The sequence below is a fragment of the Coffea arabica genome, chromosome 1e (assembly GCF_036785885.1).
Source record: "Coffea arabica cultivar ET-39 chromosome 1e, Coffea Arabica ET-39 HiFi, whole genome shotgun sequence".
Taxonomy (NCBI): domain Eukaryota; kingdom Viridiplantae; phylum Streptophyta; class Magnoliopsida; order Gentianales; family Rubiaceae; genus Coffea; species Coffea arabica.
In genome coordinates this window covers 43,254,766-43,269,386 of record NC_092311.1, presented here as the reverse complement: position 1 = coordinate 43,269,386, position 14,621 = coordinate 43,254,766, and the positions used below count along the sequence as shown (strand labels likewise).

Genomic DNA, 14,621 nt, shown 5'->3' with positions numbered 1-14,621 from the left:
TGCATACATACTGACTATAAGACACTTAATAAGTAACAAAGAATCATAACTTAATGTGACAAGACATTCCACTTGTAATTTCGTGTAGTTTGTATGTTCATGTCAACAAGAGGTATCTATCCCTTAAATAAAAAAAATTACATTTTTTAAGTAATTTTATTTACAATTTTATTTACATTCTTTCGTTTTTTCTCATTATCATTTGATTTCCAAATCTTCATTGATTCATGAAAATATTTTAGAAGTAGAATAATTAAAATACAATTGGACTAGACAGTAGAATCGATTGAATTAATCAAGTTAAGATTTGTGTATTGTGTCATAAAATCATTTTTTTGCCTTTGATGTGGCCAAAATTTAACTATGTCATCTAATTTGCTATAATCAAATTTGCTAAAGTATTTTCTATTATTTGTATTATCATCATAATTGATTATAGGTTCCATACATGTTGTTTGAGTACTTGATAAAGTAGATTAGAATATATCAAAATGACTTTTGTTCCCCGTTTAAAATAACAGTTACAAAAGAAAGGAAAAAAATTAGAGTTCAATGGTTTGTATATATTATTCGCCCTCTGAGTCTCAAAGAGTGGACAAAACCAGCAAACAAAAATTATCATACGAATGCCCATACTTATGTTTTTACTATTTTCCATTTTTTGGACACATTTAGACACTTTTCAAATTCAACTTTCCCTCCGGCAAAAGAATTTTCCTAACCAAAAGTGGTAATACACCTAGTTTACATGTAATTTGCCGTTGAAAATGCATACTCAAACATTGCTCTTTAAAATATGATTTAAGATTCAAATTTCATTCCCCTTAAAAAAATCACATCAAATACTCACCGCATTATCTTTTACAACACTATATATATATATGTCACCCGGTCGATTGTGACCATTATCTTTTCGTCAAACAAATTTGACCATTATCACATGCTATATTTTACACAATTAGCTGCCCATATAATACACTATTGAATTGTTAATACGTAATGTTTTTTGACAACATAATGAGGCAGGTATGTAGGGCCATCGGGACTCACTAGCTTAAAACCTGATTACTGTGATGAAAATCAAAATCTAGCTGAAAATTTTACGATTAGTTAGACTAATTAGTAATTAGTAATTAATTAGATGAGGTACAATACTACTGTTGTTCGGATATTTCTAGATCTTGGATTCTACCTCAAATCATTTCAGAAGTCATGTCATCAAATTGTAGGTAGGATCGTAGAATCATAGGATCTTGCTAAAAATTGCAAAAAAAAAAATCAACATTTTTTTAATTTATAAGCTTATCGTCCAGGAAAATATTTGTAAATAAAAATGAAATTGTAAATACAAAATGTTCTTCTACTAAAATGTGTAATTTCTAGCATTATATGCTCATGGAAAAAAGGTTCAAGTGATTATAGAATTTACTATATTTTTGGGCTAAATATTAAAAGCTAAATATCATTGGTCTAAATTTGTGAATTATAAGATATTGCACATTATTAAGACGTCTCTTATTTCATAAGGTAATCTTATATATGCTAACCATATATATGCTATTACCGTTGGATTATGACACATGTATAAAAGTTAAATTTTAAATTCAAATGTTGGATAGTTGTCATCAAACAAAGGCTAATAGTGTATATAGCATTAGTGTGTAAAATATTAATCCTAATTCATATAATATGTACTTAAATCTACAAAATTCTAGTATTTTAACAGTAGTTTTATAAACTCTAGCATCATACTAGGATCATAATCTCATTAAATCAATGTGTTGTAGCAATTTCCCTCATTTCCAACCCCGAGCATTTTAATTTCCTATTTATCAAAAAATCCCACTGTTAGTTCATTCTTCACCGAATTGTATAGATGATCTAGCAATGATGGAATTTATATTTTGTTTATTGAATCGCATGAAATTTTACCCAACTCCATATCTAGAATAGAATATATGATGATAAATATATATTTCACGTATTTTTAATGTGTTTTATTAATTAGTTTCGGTGTGTTTTATTTAGTTTTATAGGTAATGAACTAGGTTTATAGTGAAAATATGCATTTTATAGTTTAAAGCGTGAAAATTGTATTTCTATGGATTTTAAGGGTAAAAACTTCGTGTTTTTGTAGGTTTAAGAATTCAATCATCAAATGGAGTGACTTGAGAAGATAATTGGATGATTGAATATGGTTTAAAATGATAAAAAGAGAATATGAAGTGCAAAAGAGGAAATGCAATCAAGAATAAAAGGAAGCAGTTTCACAGCTTTGACATATTATGGTATTTTGGCAATATCTTCAGTTATAAGCATCAGATTGAGGAGATTCTTGAATCATTTTGAAGCTAAAAGATATATCTACATTTGGTATGAAGACATCAAAGTCCAGTTCAGTCGTTTTCCTTGTCAAAATGTCGAAATACAGAAGTGAAACACCGTGGTCGAAAGCTGAAATAGAGCTCTAACTAGTCGATGGTAATTTGGTCATATCTCGGTCTACAGAGGTCCTAATTAGATGATTCTTGAGGCATTGGAAAGCTAACTCAAAGGATTGCAACTTTAATGTTTTTCACATGAGCTAGTTCTGCCTCCATCATTGAGAAAATAGCAGTTGAAATGATATCAAATGTATAGAAGTGAAAATGCGACTTCATGAACACATGGCTTGTAATCGCGTATTCCCACCTGATTGCTATAACTTGCTCATCAACTTGTCCTGCTTTCACACAATTTTTCCATCTCAATTCCAGCTATCAATCTCGGCTGTATTTGATCAAGAAAAGATTGGAAAGTTAGAAAGACAACTCATAGAATTTTCAAAAGTAAAAAATGACAACTAGAAACAACTCATTTGGCTCTTGAATTCTCTATAAATAGAGGCCTTTGGAGAACATTTTCACATCTTTGGAAGGCTAGAGAAACTCCACCAAAAATGTAGTTTTCACTAGAATTTCTTTAGTTCATTTGTTAGGTTAGTATAGTATGGAATAGTTTAGGTAGTTATGTGTGTTATTCATTCTTGTATTGACTCAACAAGGAGGCCAAGGGAGATGAAGAACGAGAGGCTCAAGACGCTCTAGTGACAAGGGTTTTCTTCTTTCCACATCTTTATCTTTGTATTGAACTCTAAGTTTTGTTAATGCAAGATTTGGATTTGTATTTAAATATGTGTTTCTAAAGTTTATGCGTAGAGTATGGTTGAACTTGTTATATCTTGTTTGTGATATTTATTTTGTTATATGATGATATTATTTTGAGCAAGTTATTTATCACTTTTGCTTTTCTAATCATGATTAACCGGCCATTAATTGTGATCATCTAAAGGTGTTAAGGTTGCATTGAGAATTGAAATTTAACACTAGTTTAAGAAAGTGATAAATCTAGGGAGTTTACTCACGAGAGTAGAGGAGCACCTATGTGGTTTTAGTGACTTGTTTCATATAATTTCATAGAAGAAATGAACTTGTAGTTAATTTCATAACCACGATAGTAGGTATGGTTTAGCTACAAGTATAGGTGATTCACTACGAGTGTAGGTTTCACGTATATTAGGAAATTACGCCATAACTATCCAAGATAATAGCATTCACTTAACCGGTAATCTCATTTGCAAGAGTAATAAGGAATTCTATATCTTTAGGAGCTTTCTAGTGTTATTTTCATTACATTTATGTTTATGGTGGTCTAGAAAATAAAGGAATTCGAAAGTACCGGTAATTGAAATTTTCCCTGTGAGATCGATACCTAATACTCCTATGCTCAATAAACGATTCGTATACTTGAGAAAAATCGCTTGTGGGGTATTTAGGATTTATAAATATAAAACTTGATTGTGAATGAGTCAAATTGTATATGTATGCCCTGCGCACGTCATATGACAAACATATGGACATAGAAATAAAAATAGTTTTTTGCTTAAATTTAAATTTGGCTTTTTTTTACTGAAATTTGTAAGGGATACAAATGGAAGGGAATTTATAAAACATACTTAGGAAAAATTTTGTCACTTAAAACTTAAACTTTATACTTACTAAGTTATCGAAATTTGTATAGAATGTCAAAATAAAAAAATGATTCAATTTCTACCATTATTATGATATTACATACGTGAAATTTCTTATATAAAGATAAGGGGAGTTATACTTGTTTAACATGTATGCAGATATTAATATCCCTCTTTTTTTATTGTATTGCCATTCCTTTTTTGGAGAGGCAACACAAAGTGGGTTGTGCTCTATTAAAATAGAAAATTTTCATTTTTTGTTCAATTCAAAATAAAATGGAGACATGAAAATTTTCTGAAATTCCTTCTAGCCAAGATTTAACATATCTAAATAAGATAATAGACATCTGTGTAACAGTTTTTGCTCGGAGGTTTACGGATATTCATAATTGTTATTACAATTGAGATGGAGAGGGATTTTTAACTCAATATTGGTGTATCAATTTGTGTTTTCTTTTTTATATCAATAGGAAAAGAAACTATCAAATTTTGAGATCCAAACTGTTCATGAATTTGTAGTAAGCAGTCAATAGTTAATGGTTCAAATGTATCCTAAATTTTTATTTTTGCGAATGAAAATCCAGATGTGATTTCTAATAGAAAGTGAGAGAAGTTGGCTATTTTGAGATACTATATAGTAGACAAGAAAGGGACGGATCAACTCCAATTGAAATAAAAATTTATTTTAGGAAAGAAAAGTATTAAGAAAAATAGAAGTCAAGATACAAGAACAATAGAAATAAAAAGACAAAATAGTTATGTAATATAGGACAAATTTCACCAAATTTGTATCATTTGGACGACATGGCCCAGTTGTAAGACAAGGGTTGCAAAACCCTCTCCCTATTTCAAATCGGTGTGTCATCGGATCAACAAAAAACTTGAAATCTTTTCTTCTGTTCTACTAATATAACTTACCGAATTATTTTCCATTCAAAGCAGAGGAAGAGTGTATTTGTTAATGCTTGTTTGATTCAAAGTATTCAAGTGGTGTTTTTTGAAGTGGATTTTTTTTTAAAGATTGTAAATCCTTGAATCTAGGATAGGATTCAAGGAACTATTTTAAGGGGGATTATCAATAGTGTTTGGTTAGAATCTTTTTTTATTCACTCCGCGCGATTGATTCCACTATACTTTTATTATTTATTATTGAGGAATAATTCCTTCATATTTATGGAGATAAGGGGACATAATTCACATGGTGTGCCAAGTCTCGCTTGGGTTGTTGCTTTAATGGTAGCCTTTACATTTTCCCTTTCATTCGTAGTGTGGGGAAGAAGTAGACTCTAAGAGTATTACTAATTAATCAAATTGTATAAATTGTTTAATAGATCATTCTAGACTCTAAGAGTATTACTAATTAATCAAATTGTATAAATTGTTTAATAGATCGTTCTATAACATATTTTGAACTATTTAATTTAAATGAAAATCAAAGTAACTTCATTTCGAATTTCATTGGATTCAAATGGAGTAATACATCATTATATGAATCATACATTTTAAATCATACCGATACTTCACTGACTCCCTTCTTTGTATTTCAAAAGGGATCCCAATGATAGGAGAATTTTCCCAACTAAATTCTGTTCTATTTCAATCAACAGCCTCTTACCAAACTTATAGATTGGGAAAACTTGTTTATAAATGATAAAATTCTGAAACTAGAAATTTTTGATAGTAGCTAGGTTAATACAGCTTCCTGCAACTAATGAAGTTTTCTTCTTGTGATGCTAATTGACTTTCTTATTTTAGGATCTAGTGAAACTTTCTGATTCATAGTAGGCATCCTGGCAACAACTAATGGAGTAGGTGGCTTAATTACAAGTTTATCTTTGAGGGGTAAACCTGGAGGGTATTTAGTCCTCATTTTTCTCCCTTATACCTTATTCCACTATTTTTTGCTCCTCTATTCCTCTGATTGTCATCAGAATGTGCCATTGAAATGTTTAGGAAAATTTGGAAAATTTATGGTCGATGTGATTGTTGTGTCTCCTGTCACGCTATTACGCCAATTTTTGGGATACGGTATGTCGGGCCCATTTTTAATGAAAAAAATAATGTGTTTATAAAAATGAATTTTGATTTATTTTGAGTGAAATATGAGTTTTTGATTTTTAGAAATATAAATAAAGAAAATGGGCCTAAATGGGACTTTAAAAATGCGACAGTTTTGATCCAAAATAATGGTTTAAAAAGGGTTTTTAATGAAAAATAGGAGTCGCCACTTAGTATTGAGTTAAGGTGTACCAAGTCACCTAAAATGAATTTTTAAAGAAAAAGTAGAGAAAAACCCTTTTTAAACGACTCCAAGTTTGCGAAAATCAAGAAAAAAGGGGTCGGGAGTCGCATTTGAAGAAAAGAAAGGTAAGAATAAAATCCAAGGCACTCTTTCAATCTAACCAAGGCTAGTTGCGTGATTTAGTCAAAAATTTTCTTATTTTAACCTAAAAATTTATCACATTTTGGAGGTATTTATATGAATGTAAATCTAGACCTAATGGTTATCGGAAGGGTCAATATGTCTCTTCGAATTTTAATTGGTACAAATCGCATTAATTGCGACGCCCCAAAGTGATTATTTTGAAGAGGTTATGAATGTGCAAAATATGAGGCTCGAAGGAAAGTAAAAGAAAAGAAAAGAAAATAATGATATACGAATATACATGACCTAAAGGAACGCCTCATAACGGATGCGGAGGAATTATGATTCGTGAATAGATTTTCCTTTTTATAGAGGGAATACGAGCGTGCTAAGACTAAGAAACCATACTCGTCCATATCCCATATTTAAAGGGCTAATTCTCCTAATTTTGGTCAAGCATATGATCTAACCTATTTCTAATTTTTTTCTAAATGAGATGCAAATCTAAATATTATGTTTTATACATAGGGATAAGGGATATTCATATAGAGGAAATATTATGCAAAAAATGGTAAGTATCCTAAAAAGTGAAAACCATGCATGAAATGTAATAATTTTGTCACACAAACATGATCTAGTGCGAAAGCGACTCCTAAGGGTCTAGCGTTGGACTAGCCTATCTGCCCATGTCTATAATTTCTCACTAGCATTGGACTAGTGAGAAATCGAAAAAAGGGCCACAACTAACGTTGGACTAGTGTGGAATCGGAAAAAAGTGTCACAACTAACGTTGGACTAGTGTGGTGACGTCATGCATTTATTATAGTCTAATAAATCATATAAAACATAATAAAGCAAATAAACACATAAATCACATAAAACACATAGCACATAACCGTAATATCTAGATGCAAGATTCTAAGAAAACGAGTAACATGTAAACACATAAGCATGCAAAACATACAAAGCAAATAAAGCAAATAAAGACCTAACTATTACATTTGGGAGCCCTAACTACAATCTAAAAGGGGAAGGAATAAAATAAATAAATAAAATAAATACCTAACTATTACATATTCTATCTAAATACATTTCTTAAACCCCCTAACTATTACAATTTGGCATTTAAATGCCTCTTAAATAATCAAACACTAAATTATACGAAATTAAAAGAAACAAATAAAGTGAATAAACAAAACAAAATAAATAATAAAATAATAAAAAATTTAAAAAACATGCAATTACACACATAAATTCACATAGGATCAAGTAAAACAAAAATGAAGGAGTAGACTGTATCTCTTTTGAATTGGTGGCCTAATGAAATGCAATTTTCTTATTTGCCCTCCAAAACAATAAAATTGTTAAGGTATCATTTTAATTCATAAATAAAAGCAATAACATGAAACAAAATGTGGAAATGATCACGAAATTGATTAACTAAACATTTAAATGGAAGCAAACAACCTATATTCGAGAAATTAAAACAAGCAAGGACCTAATTAAAAAAATTAAAAAGTTTGAGGGGTCAAATTATTATTAATACAAATATTAGGGAGCGAAATCCAAATAAAATAAAGTTAAGAACTTAAGATAAAGCCTACCAAAACAAAATGCTAGAATTCATAAAAATAAGTCAAAATCCTCTCATCAAATCCCAAAACAAAAATACTACCCAAATTTTAATTATTTTTACATAAAATCCAAATCAACAACTATAAATCTATCAAGAATTGTTAAACCCCAAATTTTATCCTAAAATAATTTATCCAACAATCATATTAAAGTATACCAAAGAAATTTAAAATTTTCAAAGGACAAAATTGATTATATTTTCTCAAATTTCGGGCCATAGTAGCATTACTTGAAAAATTAGGGGTAAGAGTGCAATTTCTGAAATTTTTTCATGCATCTGGTTCGACGAATTCATCTTCCTCGCTGGTTTACTTCTACAATTTTGCAGCTTATCCCACGCAGATGATTTCATACAAAAAAAATCGAACAAAACCCATTATTTCATCCACCAAAACCCACATAAATCTCCACTCATCATGATTAACAGAATCCAACATAATTGCCTATCGTTAGCGGATTCAACAGGGAGAAATCAGATGAAGAAAGTAACAAAGAAACAGATGATGTTAGCGTTTTGGACAAAACCAGATCTGGGACCCTCAAAAACGAAATTTACGTGACCTCACTATCAAAACCTAACATCTGACCTAGGGATGGCAACGGGGCGGGGGAACCCTCCCCCATCCCCTGCCCCCGCCCCCGCCCCATCCCCCGTCCCCGGCTCCCCCAGCCCCGTTCCCGCCCTGTCCCGCTTCCCCCCGCAGGTGCTCCCGCAGGACTAATGAAAATTTGTTATATAATTTTATTATGGTTAAATTTTAGCATATAGTCAAGTACTAAAATATCAATACATCATCAAATTATTATTCAATGTAATTTTACAATTGAAACTTATAAAAACAATCAAACAAAAATTATTTGAATACAATCCAACATGATGGAATAAATATAACTAAAGTAATCAAGTTTTCACTTTTGGCACAAATACAATCACTAATTCATTATTGTGCTTGTGCTTTTTTAAGAAAAAAATGTTATTGTATTAAGTGTAATTAGGGATTTAGTATAAATGTATTAGTATATTTAGTATAACCAATTAATAATTTGTATTAGTACACATATATAATTATTAGTATAATTAATAATATCAATTATATTATATATACTAATAGACATTATATAATACATATAACTAATAATATCATTATCATAAATTTGTAACTAATTAAATTATATATTATATATATAATTATATACATATATATTTTATATATTTAGTTTTTTAAAGCGGGTGGCGGAGCGGGGGATGGGGCGGGGGTACACTCCCCCGTCCCCCGCCCCATTTCTAAGCAGGGGGGAAAAAATTCCCCCCGCCCCCGCTCCAACCCCCTCCCCATTAGCCCCCCGCGGGGCGGGTGCCCGCGGTCACCCGCTCCCATTAACATCCCTTATCTGACCATCTCTAAACCCTAGTCTACACGCATCTTGAGCCATCAAAATCGCACCTTTGAAACAACAAGGGTCACAAAATGGGACATCAAAATTGGATGTGTGATGAAGAAAACTCATGCGAATGGTCCAGCGAAAATCATGGGAAGTGTTAGATTGACTAAACAAGGAGTATTCATTACCTGATGATGAACTTGCACGAGAGTGAAGCCAAAGGAACGAGCAGATGATGTTCTAAAGGAGTTTTCGAAAATTTGCAGATGCACCAGCAAAGCCGATCCAGTACTTTGGAAGACAAATTTGGAGGCTTTCCAGACGCTTTTTCTCCACAAAGGCTGAATAAGAATTGCTCCCCTCACTTCATAGATGTTCAAGATCAATTAACACATCCAAGAAGAGGTTGATTATGCTGAGAAAATTGCAGCTCAACGTGGCAGAAAATCAGCCTGTTCCAAAAAAAAATTCTGTTCTTTCTTTTTGTTTTTCTTTTCGTTTCCTTTTTCCTCCTTTTTCCTTTCTGTCTTCCCTATCTAATCCTACCCAGACCTCCCTCTTTCTCCTCCCTTTCTCTGGTTTTCTAGATTTTTTTCTCTCTCCCTTTCTTTTCTCCTTTTTCTCTCCTTGCCCGCAGCCCTTCCTTTTTCTTTTTCCTTGCTTCCCAGATTTCCTTCACTCTCCACGGTCTCCTTCTTCCTCTCCCACTCTCCTCAGGTGCTCTCCTCCTTTCCCTTCCAATCCTCTTGCTTGTTTTTCATTTTTTCTCCCCTTTTTTCTCCTTCCTCGCTTGTCTCTTTTTCTTCCCGTAGCTCTCTAGCCCTCTTTTCCTCTACTTGTTCTTCCGGAGCCCTTTTTCTTTTGTTTTCTTTTCTTTTTGTTTTTCAGATTTTTCCCAAAATCCCCCAAATCAACAAGTGTCCTGCCACCCCATCTAGCAAGTGTTGTGGTATCAATAAAAAATGAGAACACTTATCTAACCCTTACCTATCCCACCTAATTAGTTTACATGGCCTCCACCCATCTATTATGTATATGCTCCGCATATTTTTCTTTTTAATTTTTTTTTGTTTTTCCAATATATCTATTATGCATATGCTCCATACATCTATTAATTTTTTTAATATATTCATAACCAATACTTAGTGATATCCATCACAAAAGGCTTACATTTCACAATTGCATGCATTGACGGGTTTCTCGATTAGATTCAGGCACATGATGTGGTTTGCTCCTGATTTCTCAAGCTACAATGGGGACGATTAGTTGTAAAATTTGAAAAGTTGTACATTCCTTCAATTCTTTTGTTTTTGTTTTGGCAGAAAAACACCTAAAACTTCATTAAATACCGATTAAATGTTCCTCAATTCTTTTGGCTGATGGCCCTTGTTGGACCCACCCGCAGCGCTCTATCAGAATACAAAATTAGCAGAGTGATTTTATGTCATGTGCTTGGCAAAATTTGCAACCCCCTTTTTTTAGCTTATAGTTTAACTCTAATTCTAAACCTTTAAATCCTATTCGTTGTACAATTTCTGATTTAATTCCAACACTAAGTTACGCTCTTCATCTTTATTTATATATTTATATATTTTTTTTAATGTTGAGGATGAGATGATGCAGCCCAAAGTAAACTTTCTATATTTCTAGTAAGAGGTGCATATATCACTTTTTGTTTCGTATAATTGAGAGATCCCAGTGTGATTTGAACCGACCGCTTGGACTTACAATTCACCGCAACAGTAAATAAAATATTGAACAACATATTATACTCAGTCAATAGTCAAATTATTTTTTCCCCTAAAACTCGTACAGTACTATATATCCTAACTAAAAATATATATGGAACACAAAAGAAATTAGATTTCAAAGATATATGCCTGCCCTAATTCTGTACAAAATTAAGTTAATTTTTTGTACAATTCCTAAATTAAATTGGTTCCTAAAGACTACAACACTTGCACTCAAATAATACAGTACACTACAATACGATACGATACGATACAATACAACACAACCTTTGTTGTTTAATAGGCGTCCACACTCATTTGACTACAGAGATTTGTTCGAATTAATATTATAATAAAATTAAATTAGATAATTGCATGGGAATCTCACTCCTGTAAAACACCTAAAACCTAACCAATGCTGCCCCTCCGTCCCTAGCCACCACTACTACTACAGTTTGTATTTCAGTGTTCAGCATCTTCACTCTTATCATGGCTGTGGTTGGTTGCAAATTATTCTCTAAAATTTATTTCACCACCTACAGGGAATTACTTTGGTGGTTCCCCGTGGTCGTGTCCTCTGTTGCTGCTTTTATGTGTTTTGCCCACTCCGACCTTCGTGAGCAGCATCCCATGACGGTAAATTTCGTCTCCAGAGTTTCAGGTGTTGTCATTCTCATGTTAGATTTTTTTCTCCTTCACGATTATGAAAAGACTCAAGCGTATAGGGTGCTGCACCTCAAGTTTAGTATCCTCGGCCGATCTACCTCGGTTCAGCCATACTCTCCGGGCTGAACGAAACTTCTTTGGTGGGAACCTTCTTCTTCTACTTTGTTGCCACTACCGTCATGTGTGGGGAGAGGCTGCTGGAGACAAAACTCATTTCTTGTGGGGTCTGTCGAGCTTATCTTAGCCTTGGTTTTGGCTCTTGGTTCTGGACCTTTGTTGCATTATCTTGGTCTTGTCTTACCTCTAGGGGTTTGCTGCTTGCCCTATGTGCCTCAAAAAACCCGAAGGAATGAGGGGAAGGGAACCATGGAGATGGAGATGATTGGAGGTTCTAAATTCTTGTGCATATTTCGGTAAGTTTACTAGTATTATAAATAAGTTACTGTTTTACTTTGGTAGGTTTGCTAGTATTATAAATAACTTAGTGCTATCTCTATCTAATGGATCATCTTGTGTTGTTCTACTGCTATCTCTCAAAGATTATCACAAAGATTACAAGGACTTGGTTAGTTATATATATAATTTTGGTGGGGCCGCTAGCTAGCTTCTAAATTTGGCCATTCTAGTGATATATGCTATCCTTTATTTCTCAGTAACGAGGATAATTATCCAAGACTGTGACACAATCTTTTTAAGATACAAAAGTTTGGCATTTTCTTGGTTTCACTCTTCACTTTTAGTAATAGGAAGCCCTTTTTTCCTTTTTCTCCCTGTCTCTCTCTTATTTTTATTTTTTTTTTCATTTTGTTTTCTGTGATGTTTGGAAAGAAAGCGTTTTTGTTATCTATTTTCTCTTTCTTGTTTTATTTTTTCTCTCATTTTTTATATTGTCCCTGGAAGAATGGATACGTTTCTGTGACCGTAAGAATTATTATAATTATTTTTGCTAAAGTTTTGGTTAAGTGCAAATCATTAACGTTCCATAGCTTTCTAATCTAAAACTTCAAAGGCTGTCTCTAAATATTAATGTATTCCATGGTGAAAGAACTTTTTAGTTGTTTGTTACTAGGTCTTTAATTCTAGACCTTGACCTTTAATTCTCAAATCAGACGAATCTGAAGCCTCAATCCTCACAGTTGGATCTTATGTTTGTGTCATTAATAGCAACTTTTCCAAAATAAGAAACAATTTATTTAGCCAAAATAAGACCAAGTTTATTCAGTAGAAGATCTTCACGTGAAAGAGTCATAAGTACGCACATTCAAGTTAAGGGTGTCCAGAATAATAAGCTGGAAAATATTTGTGACTTTTTATGTTGCTTTTGAAGGAATGAATCCTGTAGAGTTTATTTTGCACAAATGCTCTGATCGTTTAAGTCATTTAAGTCAAATGAAAAGAGGATAAGAAAAGTGTAAATCTCGGTGTCGATCAAATGAAAAGAGGATAAGAAAAGTGAGAAACTTGGTGTATGTTTATGTGACTTCAAAAAAGTGTAAAACTTTCCAAGATATATAAGTTTAAGTCAAAGGAAAAGAGGATAAGAAAAGTGAAAATCTTGGTGTATGTTGTTTATGTGACAATTTCGTGTAAGGTCTTGTGAGTGTTGTTGGATACAGTATGCAAGTTCTTCATTTGGGAAGGGGGAACAAGAGAATCTTAATTAAACGCCAAAAGAAAAACAAGTTATTTTTTAAATTTCTCTATTTTTGTTGCTTAGATTCAAAATCTTGCAGTCATGACTTCAAACCCATATTTTTTTAAATATAATAAGCAGATTTCCACGAAAAAATTAGAGAGAGAAAAGGAATTCAATTTGTTGACGTAATTCGAGTAATTAGAAAAAGAAAATTGATGCCTCTCTCAGAAAAGGGTCCATCTTGCATCAAAAGCAGAATATTGTAGTCTCTTTTGGCAGTAACAAAGTTATCTACTGATTCTTGTATTTGTCATAGAACTCCATGTATCTTCACATTCTTCATTTTCTCTCCTAAGAGCAACAAATGGAGGGACGAGAGCCTAATCATATGAATGATAAGTTAGTTTCGAGATTGTGAGACATTTTTGGTTGGCTAGTTGCCCCTTTCTGGTGATTCTGCCATTTGAAAGATGTTACCCCTATAAAATAAGTTCATCTTTTACATATGATAAGCCAGTGAGAATGGAGGAACTACGTAGTTGTTGAAGATTTGCTCAGGCAAATAACAAATCATTCTTCGATACAACAAACTTAAGTGACAGTACTTTTTTAGCTTTACTAGATCTTCGATTGAATTGTCCCCTTTCAACTCCCTTTCCATTGAATCCTTCTGGCTTGAATTTTTCTGGCTCATCCCACAGTTTTGGATCTCTTTCGATGGTCCATACATTGGTGAAAAACATCGTGCCTTTTGGTACCTCATATCCACAGAGATTACAATCTTAAGCTGACTGGTGTGGCACAAGAAGAGCAAGAGGATGTAATTTAGTGCTTCGGTGATAATGTCAATTCAGACAAATTCAGATTTGGGATGTCTTTTTCTTAAGCTTGTCCAATCACGTCTTTCAACCTCAGCTATTGCTTTCTTCATGGCTTCTGGATGGCTAAGGTCCTAAGGAGAAGAGACATTGCTACTCCAAAGTAGTTGCTGTGCTTTCAGTCCCAGCTGCAATCAATGTCTGAAAAGTGCAAGTTTAAATTCACCATTTTGCTTCCCAAAGGCACCCCAATAATTTTCTTCTCATGTGACTTGGCTTTTCCTTTTTCCTTTCTGAAATTACATAGGCACTCTGCTAAATGGAGAAGCAATATTGTTGAGTTCACAGATCAGACTTTATTTACTACTACTATGAATTA

General features: G+C 32.7%; 1 protein-coding gene across 2 annotated transcripts in view; it reads left to right on the top strand.

The window, feature by feature from the left end:
• Positions 1-14,621, top strand: part of LOC113704786 (replication factor C subunit 1) — a 93,329-nt gene extending 78,708 nt beyond the window's left edge. The window contains exons 21-23 of one of the 2 annotated variants that reach the window (XR_011817536.1): positions 11,665-11,758; positions 11,848-12,201; positions 14,126-14,620. The gene's annotated coding sequence lies outside the window, so the exon portion shown is untranslated. Of the gene's footprint in view, positions 1-11,664; positions 12,202-14,125 lie in introns of both variants that reach the window. The other variant, XR_011817532.1, reaches the window with a different exon arrangement.